Raw genomic sequence first — 20,674 nt, 5'->3', positions numbered from 1 at the left:
TCAGGAAAATATGGGTTTAAACACTGTCTCACCATATATTGATTATGTGATATTCAGTAAAGTCACTTAGTATCTTGGTACCCCCAGGAAACTTTCTAAGATTTGTAGACCTGTAGAGCAGGTCCTAATCTGACTTTGTAGTCATATTTCCTCACTGGTGGTTCTTTATTCCAGTGAAATCATAAGTCTAGTCTTCTCTCCCCACTCCACCTGCCTCACATCTACCCCACCAAAAAAAGTAGTAGTCATAACAGTAGTAATTCACTTTTCAATACCTCTTTCAGTGTTACCTAGAATACATAAATTCCATGCAGTTCCTATCTGAAATGTTACACATAGTATAATGTCAAAAATCAGTTATCAGCAAATCTGAAATGAAGGATGGGAATTTTGGTAAGGAATCTTCCCTCTCCTAAGCTTTTCCCTCACTTATATATATGTAACTACACAGGAGATCATTTACAATTAGAAAAATTCTGTAGTATAAATTACACAAATCCCACAGGAAATTAACTTTGTTAGGTGCTTTGTTAATAGGCTATTCCTAAAGCCTTTCATTAAATAATGCAATTTGATTTTAGATGCCTTATGCTATATGGAATGATTGTGTAATCTGTTTTCTTCCCTCTCCTCCTCTTCTAACTCATTGTCATCCGCCCTCTCTATTATAAATAAAATACTGGTGAGCACTATTCAAAACCCCCTACTTTTGGCTTTGCTCACTCTGCTTAGCATCTTGTCAACCACATCTGATGTCTTCTGGGTGCCTGTTTGTTTTCAGCTGTGATGCTGTCATTGGGATTTCCCCAAACCATAATCCTCTGGGATGGTATGTATTAGTAATAATTTGGTAGCATACCTGTGCCACCAGTATTGTAAAAAATAAATAAATAAAATATACATATATTTATATACATATATATACATATATACACACATACATATGTATACACATACACAAAATATATGTATGTATATGCATATGTAAATATACACACATACATGCATATATGTATACGTGTATGTTTTACCTTAAGAAGAAATAACCAATAGAATATGTTACAATAAAAAATTCTTACATTTTAATGTAACTCAGTTAAATCCTTCACCAACCAGACAGCCTCAAATCTAATATCTGTGGGATATTGTTTCTCTAGGAAAAAAAAATAAGACAGAAATCAATGTCTGTTTGTTCAGTAACAGGGCAAAAGATAAGAAAACACATTTGCCAACAGCAGGTGAAGCATTCAATCTGAAAAGCAATCAGACTGTCAGTTGTCTGCCTTCAAGGGCAGTGCTCATACGAATATAACCAATACAGTACAGAGGATCCAAATGTAGCTCTTCTTTATTTTGATATTTATGCATTTACCAAATAAGACATCCTCAACTTAAGCACTGCTTAGGTACTGATTCTGAAGGTTTCTGTGTAATATCCAAGTTACGGTTTTTAACAAGCTACAGAGCTTTATTGCATTTAAATTCATTTCATGTTACAAGTTCTTATTTGATTGAAGAAATAAAAGAAGGAAGGAAGAGAAAGGAAAGAAAGAAGGAAATGAAGAAAAAAGGAAAGAGGAAATGAAGAAAAAAGGAAAGAAGAAAGGAAAAAAGAAAGGAAGGAATAAAGGAAAGAAGGAAGGAAGGAAGGAAGGAAGGAAGGAAGGAAGGAAGGAAGGAAGGAAGGAGGAAGAAAAAAGGAAGGAAGGAAGGAAGAAGGAAGGAAGGAAGGAAAGGAAGGAAGGAAGGAAAAAAGGAAGGAAGGAAGGAAGGAAGGAAGGAAGGAAGGAAGGAAGGAAGGAAGGAAGGAAGGAAGGAAGGAAGGAAATTCCTTAATAATGCAGGACATTGTGGCTCTCAATAAATCTATTAGCAGTTCAATTCACGCCAGGAACAGAAAGAATGAACCATTTCAATCAGTGAACCTCCCTAGAACCTCCATGATTTTTATGACTCTACACCCTGAAGAAAAAGGTTCTTTCTTGCCAACTTTAGAAAATCCTCATTCTAAGTATCAAATGCTTCTTGTCAGTAGAAAACTGGATCCAAGCGTTTCCAGTTTATTAAAAAGACAAGCTTGCTGGTTACAGTAACAAGTAGAAAGTGAAAGAAGAAAAAAGGCTAAAGGTGTTGTATATAGTTAAGATTTTTCTCCTGAGACACATGGGGAATGATAGGAGCAAGAGATTTATGGTTCAAGTTAGTTGAAGAAGTATGCTGTATATCTCCAGATGCATCTTAGTGTGCTTTATTTGCCCTGGCTTTTTAGCTAACAGGAATAATCAGGCTTGAGTGGTAAAAAATTTGTGAATTCTACATTGAATCCCTTTCAGCAGAAATGTATGAATATTTCTTTCGTTACTCATTTGGCAAATATAGCTTCTGACTCCTGTACATTTAAGGAACAGGAAAATATTTCAAGTACATTTATTGGAGCTAAACTCACCACATTGAGTTAACCACAGCTTCATATTCCTTTTCATTTTTTCTAGGGTTCTAGTTAATTTTAAAAATGCTAACCTAAACAGTTACCTCAGTTAATTAGAATGCAATATTAACTACAGATATAGCAACTCACATTTATATTGCATTTCAATGTCCATAAAGCAACTTCTTACAGCAAGCCTGAGAATTAGGTACAAATACATTTATCTACTTTTAATATGAGGAAACAAACTGTGAGAAGTTAGATGACTTACCCATGGCAACACAGTTAATAAGTGTCCGAGGTATGATTAGTGTCTGGACTAGACCTTTTAACTAGAAGTCCAAGATGCATTCTACTACATTTCACTGCTTCCTTGGGAAGGTCAAGACTTTGAACACTATATGGGCCAAATTACTGAGAAGCTATAGTGTAGCAGGGATGTCCTTCTGTTTGGAGTAAGAGATTTACTATGTACTACTTGTGCTACCTTAGTTAAACCATATCATTTCACAAATTCTCCATTTTCTTTTTGGTCAGACAAATAGGATGAATAAGAAGATCTTAAAGAATCTTTCTATCTTTAAATCAAGAATTCTTAACCTGGAGTCCACGAAGGTCTTCATGTATGTGTGTATGCAGGTATGTATGTACATATGCATGCATGCATGTGCATTTAAGAGGCAACATGAAACGAGTGAATGCTGGACTTGGAATTAGGCAGATCTGGTTTCAAAATCACCCTTTAATAGTTACTAACTGTGGAAGCATGAACAAATTCCTTGACCTCCAAAATCCGGATCACAGATCATTGCTATATCTGCAAGTGTGAAAGACCATAGAAGCAGGAGTTCTTAAGCTTTTTTGTGTCATAGACTGCTTTGGTAGTCTTTTAAAGCCTATGGAAATGTTCAATATGGTTGTAAAGTACTAACAATAAAGATGTAATGTTTCGCTCTATTCGTGTTCATGGGCATCTGAAATCTACCCATTTACCTCCACAGATTACAGATTAAGAATCTCTGAATTGGAGGTAGAAGAGTCCTTATGTGCCCTCTAGTCTATCTTCTTTATTTTAAAATAAGGCAATGTAGGGATTGAGATGTAAAATGATACACCCAAGGTCACTCAGGTAGCATGCAGCAGGTCTCTGACTCCAAATGCATTTCTACCAGTAAAATATCCTATGTGATGTTCAAAGACTTCATCTTGATAAGGAAGGTGTAAATTGTAATAAAATGCATATTGGACTTCTTGTTAAAAAGGTCTGTTCTCAAATTACACCTTAGGCAATTATTATATAGGTATATACATTTGTGTTTACCTATATAACACACTTATATGTATATATATGTATATATACATATATATACACACACACACACATATATATGCATGTCTTTGTGTGTGTGTGTGTGTGTGTGTGTGTGTGTGTGTGTGTGTGTGTGCACATCACATATAAAATTAAAGCTGGGGGGGGAGCCAAGATGGCAGAGTGAAAGCAGCAACTTGCTTGAGCTCTCCCCAAAACCCCTCCAAATACCTATAAAAAATGGCTCTAAACAAATTCTAAGGCAGCAGAACCCAAAAAAAGACAGAGTGAAACAAATTTCCAGCCCAAGACAACCTGGATGATTGATCAGAAAGGTATATTGAGCTGGGCTGGGAGCGTAGAGCAGTGTGGTGTGGGGGGGCAGACTGCAACAAACCTGGAGCAGGCCTCAGAGGACTGAATCGCAGGCAGCTGTGGCAGTTTCCAGACTCCTCAATCCACAAATACCAAGGACAACTTAGAAGGTCAGTGGGAAAAGTCTGTTTCTGCGGTGCTGAGAGAGGAAAGTGGGGTCCAGATCCAGTTCCCTGAGAACATGCCCCTGGGGTGGCAGCTGCTTCCAGAGCTTCCGGCCCACAAACTGAGGTGGAATGGAGTGGCTGATCAGAGGGGGATTGCAGGGATCTCTCTGCTGGGGCTGAGGCAGGAATTTCTTGCTTTGCCTGCGCTTGGATCTAGGTCACAGTTCTGGATGGGGATCCTGGGGTGAGGAGGAGCGCTGGAGTAGTGGAGCTTGTAGTGGCTGTGGACAGGAAACCTTCCTCACAGTTGCAGGACAGAAAGGAGTGCTTGTGGTCACCAATAGACCACAGCACAGGCCAGGAAAGGAGTAAACACCTTGCCCCTTATCATATCACATTGCAAGAACTGAAAATTTGCAGGTCCCTACAAGTATCTCTGAAAACAGCTATATAGCCCCGAAGCTTGGGACAGTACATTCTCCACATTGGAAATAGACTCTTATCTTAGCAAAGAGTTTAAAACCCAAATAATTGGCCTGGATCATGAGCAAGCAGCACAAAAAGAGTCAGACTATATTATCTTACTTTGGTGAGATCAAGATCAAAATATACAACCAGAAGAAGACAACAAAGTCAGAGCTCCTACATCCAAAGTCTCCAAGAAAAATATGAATCAGTCCCAGGCCTTGGAAGAGCTCAAAAGGGATTTTGAGAAGCAAATAAGAGAAGTAGAGGAAAAACTGGGAAGAGAAATGAGAGTGATGCAAGAAAATCACGAAAAACAAGTCAACAGCTTGCTAAAGGAGACCCCAAAAAAATTGAAGAAAATAACACCTTAAAAAATAGCCTAACCCAAATGGCAAAAGAGGTCCAAAAAAGCCAATGAGGAGAAAAATGCCCTAAAAAGAAAAATTGGCCAAATGGAAAAGGAAGTCCAAAAGATTACTGAAGAAAATACTTCCTTAAAAATTAGAATAGCAATTGGAAGCTAGTGACTTTATGAGAAATCAAGACACTGTAAAACAAATCCAAAAGAATGAAAAATAGAAGAGAATGTGAAATATCTCATTGGAAAAACAACTGACCTGGAAAATAGATCCAGGAGAGAGAATTTAAAAATTATTGGATTGTCTGAAAGCCATGATCAAAAAAAAGCCTGGACATCATCTTTCAAGAAATTATCAAGGAAAACTGCCCTGATATAGTAGAACCAGAGGGCAAAATAGAAATTGAAAGAATCCACAGATCTCCTCCTGAAAGAGATCCCCAAAGGAAAACTCCTAGGAATATTGTAGCCAAATTCCAGAGTTCCCAGGTCAAGGAGAAAATATTACAAGCTGCCAGAAAAACACAATTCAAGTACTGTGGAAACACAATCAGGATAACACAAGATTTAGCAGCTTCTACATTAAAGGACCACAGGGCATGGAATATAATATTCTGGAGGGCAAAGGAGATAGGATTACAACCAAGAATCACCTACCCAGCAAAACTGAGTATAATCCTTCAGGGGAAAAAATGGTCATTCAGTGAAATAGAGGACTTTCAAGCATTCTGATGAAAAACCAGAGCTGAATAGAAAATTTGACTTTCAAATACAAGACTCAAGTGGAACATGAAGAGGTAAACAGGAAAGAGAAATCATAAGAGACTTATTAAGGTTGAACTGTTTACATTCCTGCATGGAAAGATGATATTTATAACTCATGAGACCTTTGTCAGTATTAGGGTAGTTGAAGGAAAAAATTATATGTATGTATAGTAGAGAGAGAGATAGATAGATAGATAGAGAGAGAGAGAGAGAAGATAGAAGAGAGAGAGATGGATGGCACAGGGTGAGTTGAAATTAAGGGGTCATATCTGGAGAATAAAATTAAGGGATGAGAGAGGATTGTATTAGAAGAAGAAGAAAGGGAGAGGTAGAATGGGGTAAATTATCTCACAAAAAAAACAGAAAAGAAAATGCTCTTACAGTGGAGGGGAAATGGGGGAAGGTGAGAGGGAATGAGTGAATCTTATTCTCATAGGATTTGGCTTAAGGAGGGAATAACATACACATTCAATTGGGTAAGGAAATCTGTCTTACCCTACAGGAAAATAGGGGGAGAAGGGGACAAGAGAGCAGGGGGATGATAGAGAGGAGGGCAGATTGGGAAAGGGGTAATCAGAAGCAAATACTTCTGAGGAGGGACAGGGTCAAAAGAAAGAATAGAACAAATGCGAGGGCAGGATAGGATTAAGGGAAATAGAGTTAGCTTTTCAGAACATGTCTACTATGGAAGTGTTTTACATAACTGCACATGTATAACTTATATTGAGTTGCTTGCCTTTTCAATGAGGGTGGTGGGGGGGAGGAAGGGAGAAGATTTGAAACCTAAAGTTTTAAAAACATATGTTTAAAAAAATGTTTTCACATGCTACTGGGAAATAAGAAATACAGGAAATGGGGTACAGAAGTCTGTCCTGCCCTACAGGAAAATAGAAGGGGAAGGGGATAAGAGAAGGGGGGGGAGATAGAAGAGAGGACGGACTAGGGGAAGGGATATTCAGAATGCATGCCATCTTGGAGTGGGGGAAGGGGTGAGATGGGTGAAAATTTGGAACTCAAAATCTTGTGTAAGTAAATATTGAAAACTGAAAATAAATAAATTTATACTTAAAAAATGGAAAAAAAATAAAATTAAACCTGAGTCCATAGGTTAGAACCTAAAAAATCAGGGAAGACAGGAAAAAAAAATCAAAAGCTTTTTAAAGAATTGGAAATCCCTCTGTTACTTTCTTTCCTATTCTTTTTGTATTCAGTTTCCATGTGTATCTGTGGCTGGAGAGGGAGCTCTAAGTGTGTAGGCAGAGATCTAAGTTGTTTTAGCCTACAAACGTGAAGGACAATTTGAATATGTGGGCATTAATGAGACAAAATAATATTTTGTTGGCAAAGAGGGGCAAGGAGCCAATTGGAATGTTTGGTCTTTTCCTTTCTGAAAGCCAACTGAATCTTTATGCCCAATGTCACTCTCCTTCTTGATATAATTTTGTTTAAATTTGGATATATTTTGAATTTGCTCATCTGTGTTGTGTGCTTAAATAGAATTAAATCTTGTTAAGGACAAGGATTTTTTGTTTGTTTGTTTGTTTTTACTCTTTCTCTAGTATCTAGCATACCTCTCACTTAATAGATAAAAGCTTGTTTACTGGACATTGAATTGGAATGAATGTAAGAAACATTACCTTTCAACCTGTAAAGCATTTGTAAAAGACCTGTTATGTTCCAGGACTGGGGATACAAAGAAAAATATGAAATAGTCCCTGTGCTCAAGGAGCTTACATTCTATCAAGAAAAATAAAAGTATTTGCAAAATACATTCAAGGTAAATATAAGGTATTTTAAGTAAATACGTTTCAGGAGAGAGGTACTAGAAAATTCAAGGATCAGGAAAGGCTTTACATAAGGGATGAAAACCTACTAATTATATGAGGAAGATGTGAGAAAATGGAATACTCCATTCATGAGGGGATCTCCTATGCAAAAGAGACAGGGTGCAGAGTTATTGCCTGCCCTACTGTAGAGAGAGTGCATGAAAGGAAGTAATATACAATAAACCAGGACAGGTAGACTGGTTCTAGATTGGGAAGGACTTTTTGTGTCAACTAAGCTGAAAATGTATCTCAAACTGGGCTTGAGATCAAGATGACCTAGAATCAAATCTCACTCCTGACATTAGCTGTCTATGTGATCCCAGACAAGTTACTTAACTCCTCAATGCTCTAAATAACTTTCTAAGGTGGTAAGCTGCAGAAAAGGTACCAACTTGCTCCACCAAAAGGAATCCCTCATCTGAGAGTTCCCTGTGTCACTGAAATCATAGATGTTGTTAATATACATATATACATGTATGTGTGCATATGCATATATTCATGCATACATAGCCACCAGATTAAGTCATATATTGATTTGTGTATACATACAATTATACAAATTTATATATATCTATATGTACATGATATGCATGAATGTATATACATATGCATGCATACTGAATATCATTTGTCTGAGAGAGATGAGTAGAGGTGAGGAGAGGAGGAGAAGAGAGGAAAGGAGAGAAAGGAGAGGGAAGAGAGGAGAAAAGAAAGGGACAGGGAGGGGGAGAGAGCCTGAACTTTGATTACCAGTTAGTTAATTGTCTTTCTGGTAGAAAGGCTGGCAAATTACATTAAAAATGGTTTGATGACCTTTTTCACACAGTACAAGGTTTTGCATATAGTAGTAGCTCAATAAATATTTCCTGAACTAATGAATATTTTTTCATTTGTATACGTATGTACATACACACATATACCTGTATACATATAGTATTTATAGACCTATGAGTTATGTGGGTGGCAACAAGTTAATAAACATTTATTAAACATTTACTGTGTGCCAGGCATTTTGGTAAGCATTGGAGATCCAAAGAAAGATAAAACCATTGTCCCTTCTTTCAAAGTATTCACATTCTATTGGGAGAGACAGCATTGAAATAGCCATATACATATAAGCTATATACAAAACATAAATAAAAGGCAATTTCATAGGGAGGCCAATTAAAGTGGGGATGAGGGAAGTAGACAAGAACATATCTCCTGCAGTAGGTAAAGTTTAGGCTAAATCTTGAAGAAAGACTGGGAAGCCAGGAGTTCTGTACTCAAATCCATTCTCTATTCAGCTGCCAAAGTTTTGTTTGTTTGTTTTTTTCCCTGAAATGTTAGTGTGACAACAATCCCTGCCTCCTCTGATAAACTCCATTCCAGGCAGAGAAGGGCAGCTAGTGCTAAGCAAGGAGAGAGGAGAGAAAGTGTCGTTTGTGAGGAACAGCCAGTAAACCAGCATAGCTGGATTGTAGAAAGTGCTGAGGGGAGTCAAGCTTTGAAAAATATAGGAAAAGTTAAGACAGACCTAGGTAATAAAGGGGAATGCCAAATAAAGGGCTTGGTATTTGATCCTGGACTTAATAGTGAGCCAATGGAGTTTATTAGAGGAGGTAGGGATTGTTGTCACACCAACATTTCAGAAAAAAAAAAAAAAACTTTGGCAGCTGAATAGAGAATGGATTTGAGTAGAGAGAGACTGGCAGAGGGAACAACTGAAATGCTTGTAGTAGTTTAAATGAGAAGTGATAAAGACCTGTATGAGGGTGGTATTTGTGTTAGAGAGAGAGAGACGCATAAGAGATTGCATGAAGGTTAAAACAGTAAAATTTGATAACAGATTGGTTATATACAGTGAGTTTAGGTAAGAAGTTGAGGATGACATATAATTGGTGAACTTAGGTAACTAAGTATGATCCTTGACTCTGAACATTGCATTCATGGACAAATACACCAGTTTCTACATCCTACCTCTTAGTCTGGCTTTTTCCTTTACTGATGTTCAGGTTCAAAGGAAGTCTAATGAGTATGTTCAAAAATTAGCAAAATTACCAAAATTCTTTTTAACCCACTCAGCCTCTATCTTAATGAAGCCAAAAGAAATCACTTCTCCACAGGCTATTTTTTTCTCCTTCAATCTCTGAACTTTGACAAAATCACTATGAAAGGTCAGGAAATTTATTAGCATTTTAAAGGAATAAATAAAACTACGGAAAACTACAGCTGTAGTTATATCTACATGTATGGAAATGAGAAACTAGTCACACAGGAAATATTACTTGACCAACTATTGTCCACAAAGCCTTGTGTTATGTGAAAATGGTTGTCAATTGCTTTGAGAGGTCCATAAAGTAACAAAAAAGTAAAAAGAAAATGGTATTGTAATACGTTTTTTAACCTTTTTACTACTGGAATCTTTGAAAGACAGATAATGTAAAAACAATGCCAAAAAGAATCTTTTTAGCCATTATTCTCAACCTTTTTAGATTGTTTGGTTGCTTGATTTTGTGACACTTTGCCTTATTCATTCTATAATTTTAAAAGCACTGAAGGGTACTGAGTCTGTGTTACGTGTCATTGAAGGTATAAAGAAAAATGAATAAGACACTGTATGAAAGATAGGACAAATAACTATATTTCAAAGCAACATTTAGTCAGTGCCTGAAGAGAGAACCAAAGATCTATGGGAGTTCTTAAGGAGAACACAAACCCATTAGGAGTAAGGATCAGAAGGTCTTCATGCATTATCTATACTTGGAACTAGACCCTAACAGGCGGGATAGATCTATGGAAGGTGGTGATCTAGTCAGAAGGAACCCTATGATAAGTAGAGAAGATGTGAGTTATTTTCAGGGAATAGTAGGTCCTTAAGTGCAGTAGTGAAGGGTCCATGTCCATGGACTTGTAGGAGATTAGGCTAGAAAGAAAGGATGACACCAGAGAATTTAGGGCTTTGCATAGTCTCCCAAGTATTTTGGATTTTGTTCACTAGACAATGGGGAACCAGTGCTTTTGTTTGGAAGGAGGCAGTGAATAAGGTAGTGACATCATTGGATGGCATATCTGAGGCACTTAGGACTAAAAAGAATCTATTGGGTCCAGAGTCCCTATTTTAAAAACCAAATCTGAAGGGTCAAATAAATTGCCCAAGTTCACATAACTAAAAACTGTCTGAAAGTTGTCATGACTTCCTGTCTCCAAGTTGAGTGTTCTATTACTATACCATTTATCTTTAAAATAAAACTCAGGTTTTGAGATTATTTTAGAAAATGTTTTACTGTGTAGCAGTGTGGTACATTGGAAAGAATATTGGATTTGGATTCAGAGGACTTAGGTTTGAAGCCTGTATTAGTAATATCTATGTAACATTCAACTAGTCATTGAACCATCCGTTTCCCTGACTCTAAAATGAGGGTGCTGTATTTGATTACCTCTGTGCTCTAAATCTATAATTCACTGAGCCTATGATTTGTTGAGAGAGTTACAGGTCTGGTTTGGTAAGAGATGTTACTAGCAATTATCTTCATAGGAGGTTAAAGGAAGAAAGGAAGGGAACCTCTGGGAATATGGGATGGAGTGCAGGAAGGATGTTGAATGATCTCCTATCATATTCTGGAAGTAGGCTAGAAAAAAAATAAAACATGAGGAAAAAGTGACTTTCGACTACAGATATTTATGATATGGAAGGAAGGTATTAAGTCACACAATAATGAATTCTCAAGAGAGAGCAAGGAGAATGGAAAATAATACTCTAGTTTTTGGAAGCAAAACCTTCCTTGAGGGATGGGAAGTGGTGAGGAGCAAGATTTGGGAAATGATTTAAAGTCTTACCATTTTCAATGATCTTAAAGTCAGTTGGGTTATACTCAATGTTCTACAGAATCTTGAAATTTAAACACACCATTCAGTGATAAGTAAGACCTTAAAAAGAACAACTCAGCTGGAATCTCCAATTGAAATTTATCTTTTTGAATTCAGGTCTTTCATTTCTGATTCACAGAGCACTAAGCCATTACCTAGAGTAAATATCTTAATCTCAGACGCTTAAACTAGTAGTTCAAAGGTCCTCATAGCAAATAATATGTATAAAATTGTCGATTTATAGGATTCCGTTAACCCAAGAAATGGACATCATAAAAGGTTGTAACAGGCATAAAGTGTTTGTTTTTCTCAAGAGTCCAAAGGATTGACTTTCTCTGAAAACCATATAGCCAAGAGTAAAGCCTGGGGAACTTCTATATCAACTTTATGTTGTTATAATGTCTAGATTTACTCTAGCCAGAATCAAACCACTCCTTCCTTAAAGGTTGTACATGGGTGCACAAACACAAAAGAATCAAGGCATAGAAGATATAAAGATTTCTAATTATATGGTAAGTAGGAGAGAATCTTTGACATAACTGGGACTGGGTGTTTGCAGATTTAAAATGAAATCAAATGAAAACCACTAGTCATCTTGGTACAGTTATTTGGACCTTGTGAAGAAGAATTTAAGAGGCAATTTTGAACATTTAAAAAATGCCCTCAGATTGAGCCAGGTGGCGCAGTAGATGGAGCACTGGCCCTGGAGTCAGGAGGACCTGAGTTCAAATCTGACCTCAGATGCATAACACTCACTAGCTGTATGACTCTAAGCAAGTCACTTAACCCCAAATGCTTCATCAAAAAAAAACAAACAAACTCAAAATGGGGCTCTCTTAAGGGAGTTGCTTTTAAGTATCTACCACATTTTTTTTAAAATACTCTGTATTTGCAATGGAAAGAGAATAACTTTCAAGATCTGCAGCACTGGAATATAATGCACACCTTTTACCATATAGCAAGGCAAAGAGGGTATGAAGTGACCTTTGAGTTATGGATTGAATATGGAGTTGAACTGCTTTTCCACACCTCATGAAAGCCTAGTTTATCAGGTGTTTCTAATTGTCTCACACCCCTCTGAGAGGTGCTAAAGTGGAACTGGGGAAGAAAATGGAAGCCATTTGAAAACATATAGACCCTGAAAGTCACCGAGAGTTGAAGAGATCCGAGGCCATCCGATGTCATTCCATTGTTTCCTTGCTTCCAGTGAGGTAAGCTGACACCTTTAGTGGCTTACTATTCTTTCTCTCCTTCTTTCTTTCTTTCTTGCTTCCTTGCTTGCTTTCTTTCTTTCTTTCTTTCTTTCTTTCTTTCTTTCTTTCTTTCTTTCTTTCTTTCTTTCTTTCTTTCTTTCTATTATGGGTTTTTGGCTACATTGAAGGAAACTTGGCAACTCATCCCAGAGAAGCAAAGTGTTGGAAGACCTTGGAGCACAAGCAGCATCAAAACATTGTGGTGATAAAAGATACCACAGAAACTTCCCAACAAAGATTTAAAAGAGCACCATGGGAAACAATGACGAATAGCGAATGAACAAAAATTCTTGTAGTAAGTGCTATGTGCCTAGTGCACTGTGCTAAGTGGTGAGGATATAAATAGAAAAACAAACACTCCTGAAAGAGGAAATCCCTTTTCAAGGAAAAAAAAAACCCTCTTCTGATTAGAGGAGACAATAAATAGAAAGGCCTAGAAATCTTAAGGATGTAGAGTCAGGTTGGATGGCGTGCCCAGGGATCCTTAGATTATATCATAGGCTTAAATATCAGTAATAAGCATCTGGAGGGCATGGAGGCAGGCCAGATGGCAAGGCCAGAGCTGGGAGGCAGTGTCAGGGAAGATTGTAAGGTCTAATGGTCTTAGTATGTTCTATTTCACCTAAGCCATATGATTAATGCCACAACCCTAGATAGGGTATGTGCAACTTGAGGCCAGAGTGGGGATGAAAAGAAGGTAATGGGGGGAAGGGAAGGTTGGTGGCCTGACTTCCTTCCCCCTGCTTTCCAAGATGGATTATGGATTGTCTCTGCAAGAAGGTGGCCATAAAACTGCAGATGTTCTGATCAAGAGCACAACAGAAAAGCCTGAAGGACTGAAGTCATTAGGATTTTATCCCTGGCCTGTCAGAGCCTCAGCAAGAGACGAAGTCTGCTAGGGGCAAAAATCTTTCAATAAATCTCTGTGTAAAGACTGAGATGACTGTCCTATATAGTGTGTGAATACTTTATAGCCTTCCAAGGGGCATGAAGGGGCCAAAAACCAGGTCAGGTTAGGAGGCCTACTGAGGGAGATAGTGATGGGAAAGTATCCACTCTTCTCCCAGTCATATGAGGAAGAATTCCAGGAGTATTGAAAACTAGCATGATCTCTGATATTCAGCAGCCAAACATGACAACAGCAGTGATACACATACGAATTGCAGAAGAGATAGGATGAGGCAAGGCCTGTCCACTCCATCTGCAAATGCAAGAAGGGGTAGATCTTGACCCTGGCACAAAGTTCTAATCCAGAAAAAAAAGATGATATACTAGTAAACAGAGGAAAACTACATATTTAAGTGAATCATATATGATGAAGAAATACAATAGGAAAAGAGAAGACCAAGAGGTAACCACACAATAAAAAATAATTCCACAATAAGTTCAAGAAAAAACAGATGTCTTGACCACAAGGAATATAAAAGTAGAAGGAAGAAAAGGATTTGGAATGGTACGTATCACATAATAGGTGCATTAAGCATTTATTTGTGCTTGATGTTTATTGACTTGACTTGATAAAAATAAAATAAAATTAGAAAACTTGAGGGAAAAAATTGGAAAGAGAATAAATAACTTAGGAAGAAGGGTTTTTTTTTTAAGAAAATTGTTCCAAATAGTTGACTCCTTATAAAGTAGGACAGATTTGATGAGAGGACCCTACATATTAATGCAAACTTAAAGGATTGAAAAATTAAAAGATTAGGTTAGGTATCTACTATTGAAAAGAACTGACCTGAAAATGAAGTCAAGGAGAGATAATGTAAGAATCATTAGATTTGGTACAAACAATGACAAAAAATGAGAAGGATACACACATTTATTAACTACCTACTATGTGTCATTCACTGTGCTACGTGCTTTACCAGTATTATCTCATTTCATTCTCATGACAATCCTATGAGCTAAGGGCTATTATTTTTTCCAAAACTGAGACAGAAAAAAAAGTTCAGTGACTCACCAAAAGTTACACAGCTTGCACACAGGTCACACAGTACCTGTCTAAGGTCAGACTTAAATTCAGGTACATGCTATACTCATTATGCCACCTAGCTGCCTTTTTGAGAAATACTTTAAGACATCATTCTAAAATACTCTTAAGAACTATAAACATTAGATAAGAATTTTTTTTAAAAAAAATAGAATTCAAGGTTCTTCTCTTGGGAACAAACCTATAGTGAAAACATTCAGGAATGTCATAAACAGCACCCAGCTCTGCTAGAGTTCCTGCTCATGCTATAACACTTCTACTCTTCATGCTTTGGCACAGACTGTCCTTATACATAGAATGCTCTCCCTCCTAATCTCTTGTTTACCTCACAGCTTAGTTCAAAGTCACCTCTTACACAAAAACCTTGATTCTCACAGATGCTAATGCTCCCCCCTACCAAAAATATATTGTATTCTATATTTTGTATTTAATCATTTGGGTATGTACTATTTCCCTCAAGTTGAACATGAGCTTCTTGATGGCAGTAATGGTTATTTTTGAGTCCTCTCTGTCTATCACAGTGTCTGACACATGACTAGTACTTAATGGCTATTTGTTGTATCCAAATGAATTGAAATGAGGCTAGCATGGGTAGGCTTGAGATATTTCAAAATCAACCAACCCAAATAAATGCTCTAGGACTAACTAAAGGCATTTATTTAAATTAATTTCCACAACCTAAAACTCTTAATTAGTCTGTCTTTCTACCCATCTCTCCTGTGAGCACACAACCAGTTGGGAATCCAGTCCCATGTGTGAAGTCTTAGGTAATTAATATTCTTTCCATATAATAATAAAATCCTCTTCCTTTTTGGAAATCCCTCTCCCCCAAAAAAATTCTTATAAGTTAAGAGCTGTTATCCTTAGGTTAGCTCTTATTTAATCTCACTGTCTTCAGTCTTAGACTGTTACAGACCTATGTCCTGGACTACCTTTTTTTCAAGCCTTCCTCTTCCCCAGATGGAACAGACCATAGGTATAGAAGAATATAAAATCCCTCACTACAAGGATCTATACCTGAATACTGAACCTTAACCTAGATGAAAGAGCTTCATCAATCCTAGCAGTGTTGGAAATACAATAAGTGCAGAATCATGTAATCTCATATCCTAAAAGGGAAATGGATATATCTTATCAGACTGAAGTCATTCTTGGTCACATTTCACACTAATAAAATATCTCATCTTGAAAGGTGATGACAGAATGAGGAAGCAAATATAAGAATTTTGATCTACTTTTCTAAAGTCATAGGTTTTCAGAATTTTTTATGAGACTTTAGATATCAACATCTGTCTACAGCAGAGATGGCTCTTAAGAAAAAAAATATAATAAAAAAAAAGAAATTTATTTTCTCATATCCAAAACTTTAGGACATTTTTAGTTCATCTAGCCACATGGCAAAATATCTTTGGTAGTCAGAGGATGAGCTAGTTACTACGATTTGAGTGAACATCAGATGATAAAATTTTGAATCACCTGATTTATATAAAATAAACATATTTTCCTTAATCTTCTTCGTAAGATCCATTTGTCAACCTTTCACTCTCTCTCTTTCTCTCTTTGTCACTGTCCCTCTCCCTTTCTTTTTCCCTGTTCCTCTCTTTCCCTATTTCTAGTTACATACGTGTGTGTGTGTGTGTGTGTGTGTGTGTGTGTGTAGTGAAATGATGGGTAAGGAGATGCAACGGTCTCTCTAATTTTTGATTAACGTCCAGTGGTGTTCTACATTGATAACATGCCACTCATGCTGTCATCTAACAAAAGACTTCCCTTTAAATGTATATTAACAGATACTACTAGCAGGCCTGAAGACATCAAATATCAAGTTAAATTGGTTTAGAGGATCTTATAAAAGCCTTTGTAGAATTGCTTTATTTCTTCTTTTTTAGCAGCAGATGTTGGCATGTAAGTTCAAAATAATGTCTGTGGTGGTCTTTTTGAATAGGCTTATCATGAGCAAGCCCTGAAAGGCAATATATCCAAGCACTCCATGAAATAATGTTTCTTTTTGCCTTTGATACCATTATTTAAGCAATTCCATCACATCTCTAGCCAACATTAACCCAGAGTGTAATTTTCTAGTCAGAAAATGGAGATTCTCTGGGCAACACTAGCTTTGGGAGCAGCTTTATGGTCAAGAGCAAGCTGGAGGGTTCCTGAGTTTGAGGATTTAGGCACTAGAATTCCAAAGGAAGATTTCCTTAGTAGGTAGCTGGGTGGCACAGTGGATAGAGTGCTGGGCCTGGAGTCAGGAAGACTGATCTTCCTGATTGCAAATCTGGCCTCAGTGTGACCTTAGTCAAATCACTTAACCCTGCTTGCCTTAGTTTCATCTTCTGTAAAATGAATTGGAGAAGGAAATGACAAACCACTCTAGTATTTTTGCCAAGAAAACCCCAAAAGAGGTCACAAAGAGTTGGACATGACTGAAACAACTAAACAACCCTGCTTCCTGGAAAAGCATATTGCCATCATAAGACCACTCCACAAAGCTAAAAAAAATAAAGCTACCCCAAGGGGGAGGAGAGGAAGAAGGAAGAGTACCTAAGGATCCTGACTCTACCAAAGCTGTTATTGCTGTGTATTATTCAAATAATGTAGTCCTTGTGAAGGGCATTGGTTGCCTGGCTGCCTCTCCTTCTCCTAATCCTGCTAAGTGCCTAATTTTTAGAGGAAGTCCAATGAGCTATTTGAGTCTCCTATATTTTTGTATCTATTCACAGGTTCCAATGAGTTTTTGTATTTTCTTTTCCTGTGTGAGCAAAATAAAGGCAAAAGGCTGTCCCATACCTGATACTCACTGTATAAGATGAATGTCATCTAGTAATTTGGACTCCTTTTTACCTACATTTGGGAAAGCCTAGAAAAAAACATTATATCTATAGATTATGGATTCACATGTAAGTTTATATATATCCATAGGTTGTCTAAATAGATAGATATAGCTTGAAGGCAGCATGGGTAGATAGTATCTGATGTCCATCCCTAAAGTCAGAATGTGGGATGGGGCTAGGATTGCACTACCAACATTCTAAGTGGGGGAGAGGCAGGGAATTTCTTCTCCAGTCTCTAAATGGGGTAACAAGATATATCTACCTGACACACATAAAATATCACTAGTTTAGAGGTCCAATTCTGAATTTAGAAGGAAAGTTGCTTCATAGATCACTCTTAGGAGGTGGTATGGCTCTTAAATTATTTTTTTCCCATCAACTCCTAACCAATAAATTCTAGTTGCACAAAAGACTATCACAAATAGAAAATAATGAGTAAACACTTTTATCCAAACAAAACAACAAACAGAAATTGGATAAATTCTACAAGCAAGAATATCCCATGTAATACCTAAGAGTAAATAAGCTCTTCAGCTGGGATTAAGATAAACTCCCAGGAGAAAGAGAGAGAGAGAGTTGTGGGGAGGGAGGCACAAACAAGGACAGGTGAGGAAAAGAAAGGGAGGAGAGAACAATCTTTCACTTAGGGAAGACCTCTCTAGAATTTCAGGCCCTGAGGTCAAGGAAAATGCATACAGCTAACTCCAAAGCATGGCTGTGGCTTAGAAGGCTGGAGTCCTCTTTCAAAGTATTTCTTAACTTCTTTCCTGAAGCTCTTTTTTTGTATCTGTCTTTCCCTATAAGTATCTAGAACACCAGAACTATATAGCAGGAACACAGACTGAAGCTCAGAGGTCTCTCAGCCAATCACACATCATATCAGTTTCCAAGGTATGGAATACACAGCAGAACATAAAACCAACTCAGGCTTGGATGGAAGCCAGATTACATTTTGAAACTTCCCCAAAAGTAAAACTTCTGGGTAGAAACAACATAAGGAAAAAAGAAAAAAAGAAAAGAAATTTGACCCCATGGAGTGGATGCATTCTGTGTGACATGAAATATTTGGGAGAATGACAAGGCAGAGGTTCAGTTCCTTAATTTTTTTTTAAATAAATTCACTGATTGTCAAAGAAAAACCTTGGTACCAACATTTAAATTAATCTGTACATACATTTTTGAAAATGACTCTTCTTTATTCTAACAAAACCCAGGAAAATGGATAGAAAGAGAGATGGCATTTAAAATAATGACATATGATAAACATCTGGAAGTTAGCACACTGAAACACAAATTATGAACTTATAAAAATGCAAGCAATGTTTTATGGAAATAAAGGCAATGAAGAAGTATTTACTATCCGTGGCTGGGTTGGATAATGAAGACAACAATACTATCCAAATTAAATAATTATGTTAATGATCTGATATTAAGTAAAAATAGCCATAGAGATCAGTGAAATAGATTAGATGACCAAGATTTAAAAGCCAAATGTCTATAATGTTTAATTAGCCCCCAGTCACAAATTATTGGGAATGGCTGTTTATTCAACAAAACATATAAGGAAAATTAGAAAGATGTTTGACAGAAAATGCATTCATAAAAGCATCTAACAGCATGTACTACAATACATCCCAAAAGGATTCTTTTAATATAAAATGTAAGATCATCAAAAAAGAGAGAGAATAAAAGTTTTTATCATCTATGATTATAGAGAAGGTGAAAAAAAAAACCTGAAGTAGATGCAACATTGAAGAAAAGATTAAAAATTGTTTTAAATATATCAAAATAAAAAAATACTTTGTACAAGGAGAATCAGAAGAAAAGACATTAATGTAGGTTTTTTTTGTTTTTTTTTAACATTAAACATCTGTCATAAAAGTGGAACATCAAAAATTCTCTAGGGAATTGACATAAATCCAGAGTCCTTCCCCAGTGCTAGCAAAAAGACCCTGTAATCTCCTTCTGACCAGTTGTTTGCCCCCCTTACTGTCAGTGGCCTGAGAAGCAGCCACTGCCCCTGCTTATTCAGTCATTTTCAAGGCCTGCTTCTGATTTGCTGTGGCTGGGGCTGTGCTGGGGTGGCCTGCACTGGACTGCACTCCACTCTCATCCAGGTGCAACAGACATTTCCTGCCAACCTTCCAAGTTGTCTTGGGCTGGAAATTTGTTTCACTCCATCTTTTTGTGGGTTCCACTGCTCTAGCATTTATCTAGAGTAATTTTAAAGGTATTTGAACGATTTTGGGCAGAGCACTCAGGAGAGACCCTCCCTTTACTCTGGCTTCTTGGGTCCACCTCTGGATCAGGGTCTTTGAGGAGCAGTATTGCTTGCAGTTCCAAGAGAGCAGAAGCCTTGAGGAGTAGAACTGCTTTCCATCCCAAGGGATCAAGGGCCCTGAGAAGCAGCACTATTTTTTTTTTTTTATGTCTGCAAGGGATAAGGGGTCCTTCCTTGGTAAGGGCCAGAACTCAGAGCAGGAGTGACCACTCCTCTCCTCACATCACACCACCTCGGAAACTCCTAAAACTTCCAAACTCCCAGAACTACCTCTGAGAACACCAGCATAAAAAAGCCTGATGCTTCAGACAGTATGCTTCTCCAACTCCTAAACTTTGGGAACAGAGCTCAACTTTAACATAAAGTTTGAGGTCAAGAAATAGATTGGAAAAATTAACGAACATTAAAATACAAAGAAGGAACTAAACTATACAAAAGGTACTATGGTGACAGGGAAGATCAAGACATAAACTTAGGAGAAAATGATGTCAAAACAGTAATAAGCTATGTCACAAAGGAAAATAAAAAATTTCTAGAAAGGCCAAAAAAAATTTTCAAACTCAAATTAGAAAAATTGAGAAAAGCAATGAGAATGACACAAGAACATTATGAAAAGACAATTAACAACTTAGTAAAACAGACATAAAAAATATACTGAAGAAAAAAAAACCTTAAAAACAGAATTGGTCCAGTGGTAAAAGAGATACAAAACTTCACTAAAGAATTTCTTAACAATTAAAATTGGTCAAATTGAAGTTAATGACTCCATGAGACATCAAGGAACAATAAAACAAAGTCAAAAGAATGAAAAATAGAAGAAAATATGAAATA

Source organism: Phascolarctos cinereus, unplaced genomic scaffold (genome assembly GCF_003287225.1).
Source record: "Phascolarctos cinereus isolate Bilbo 61053 unplaced genomic scaffold, phaCin_HiC Scaffold_5;HRSCAF=322, whole genome shotgun sequence".
NCBI lineage: Eukaryota > Metazoa > Chordata > Mammalia > Diprotodontia > Phascolarctidae > Phascolarctos > Phascolarctos cinereus.
The sequence above is the reverse complement of the archived record's forward strand: the minus strand, read 5'-3'. Positions refer to the sequence as shown.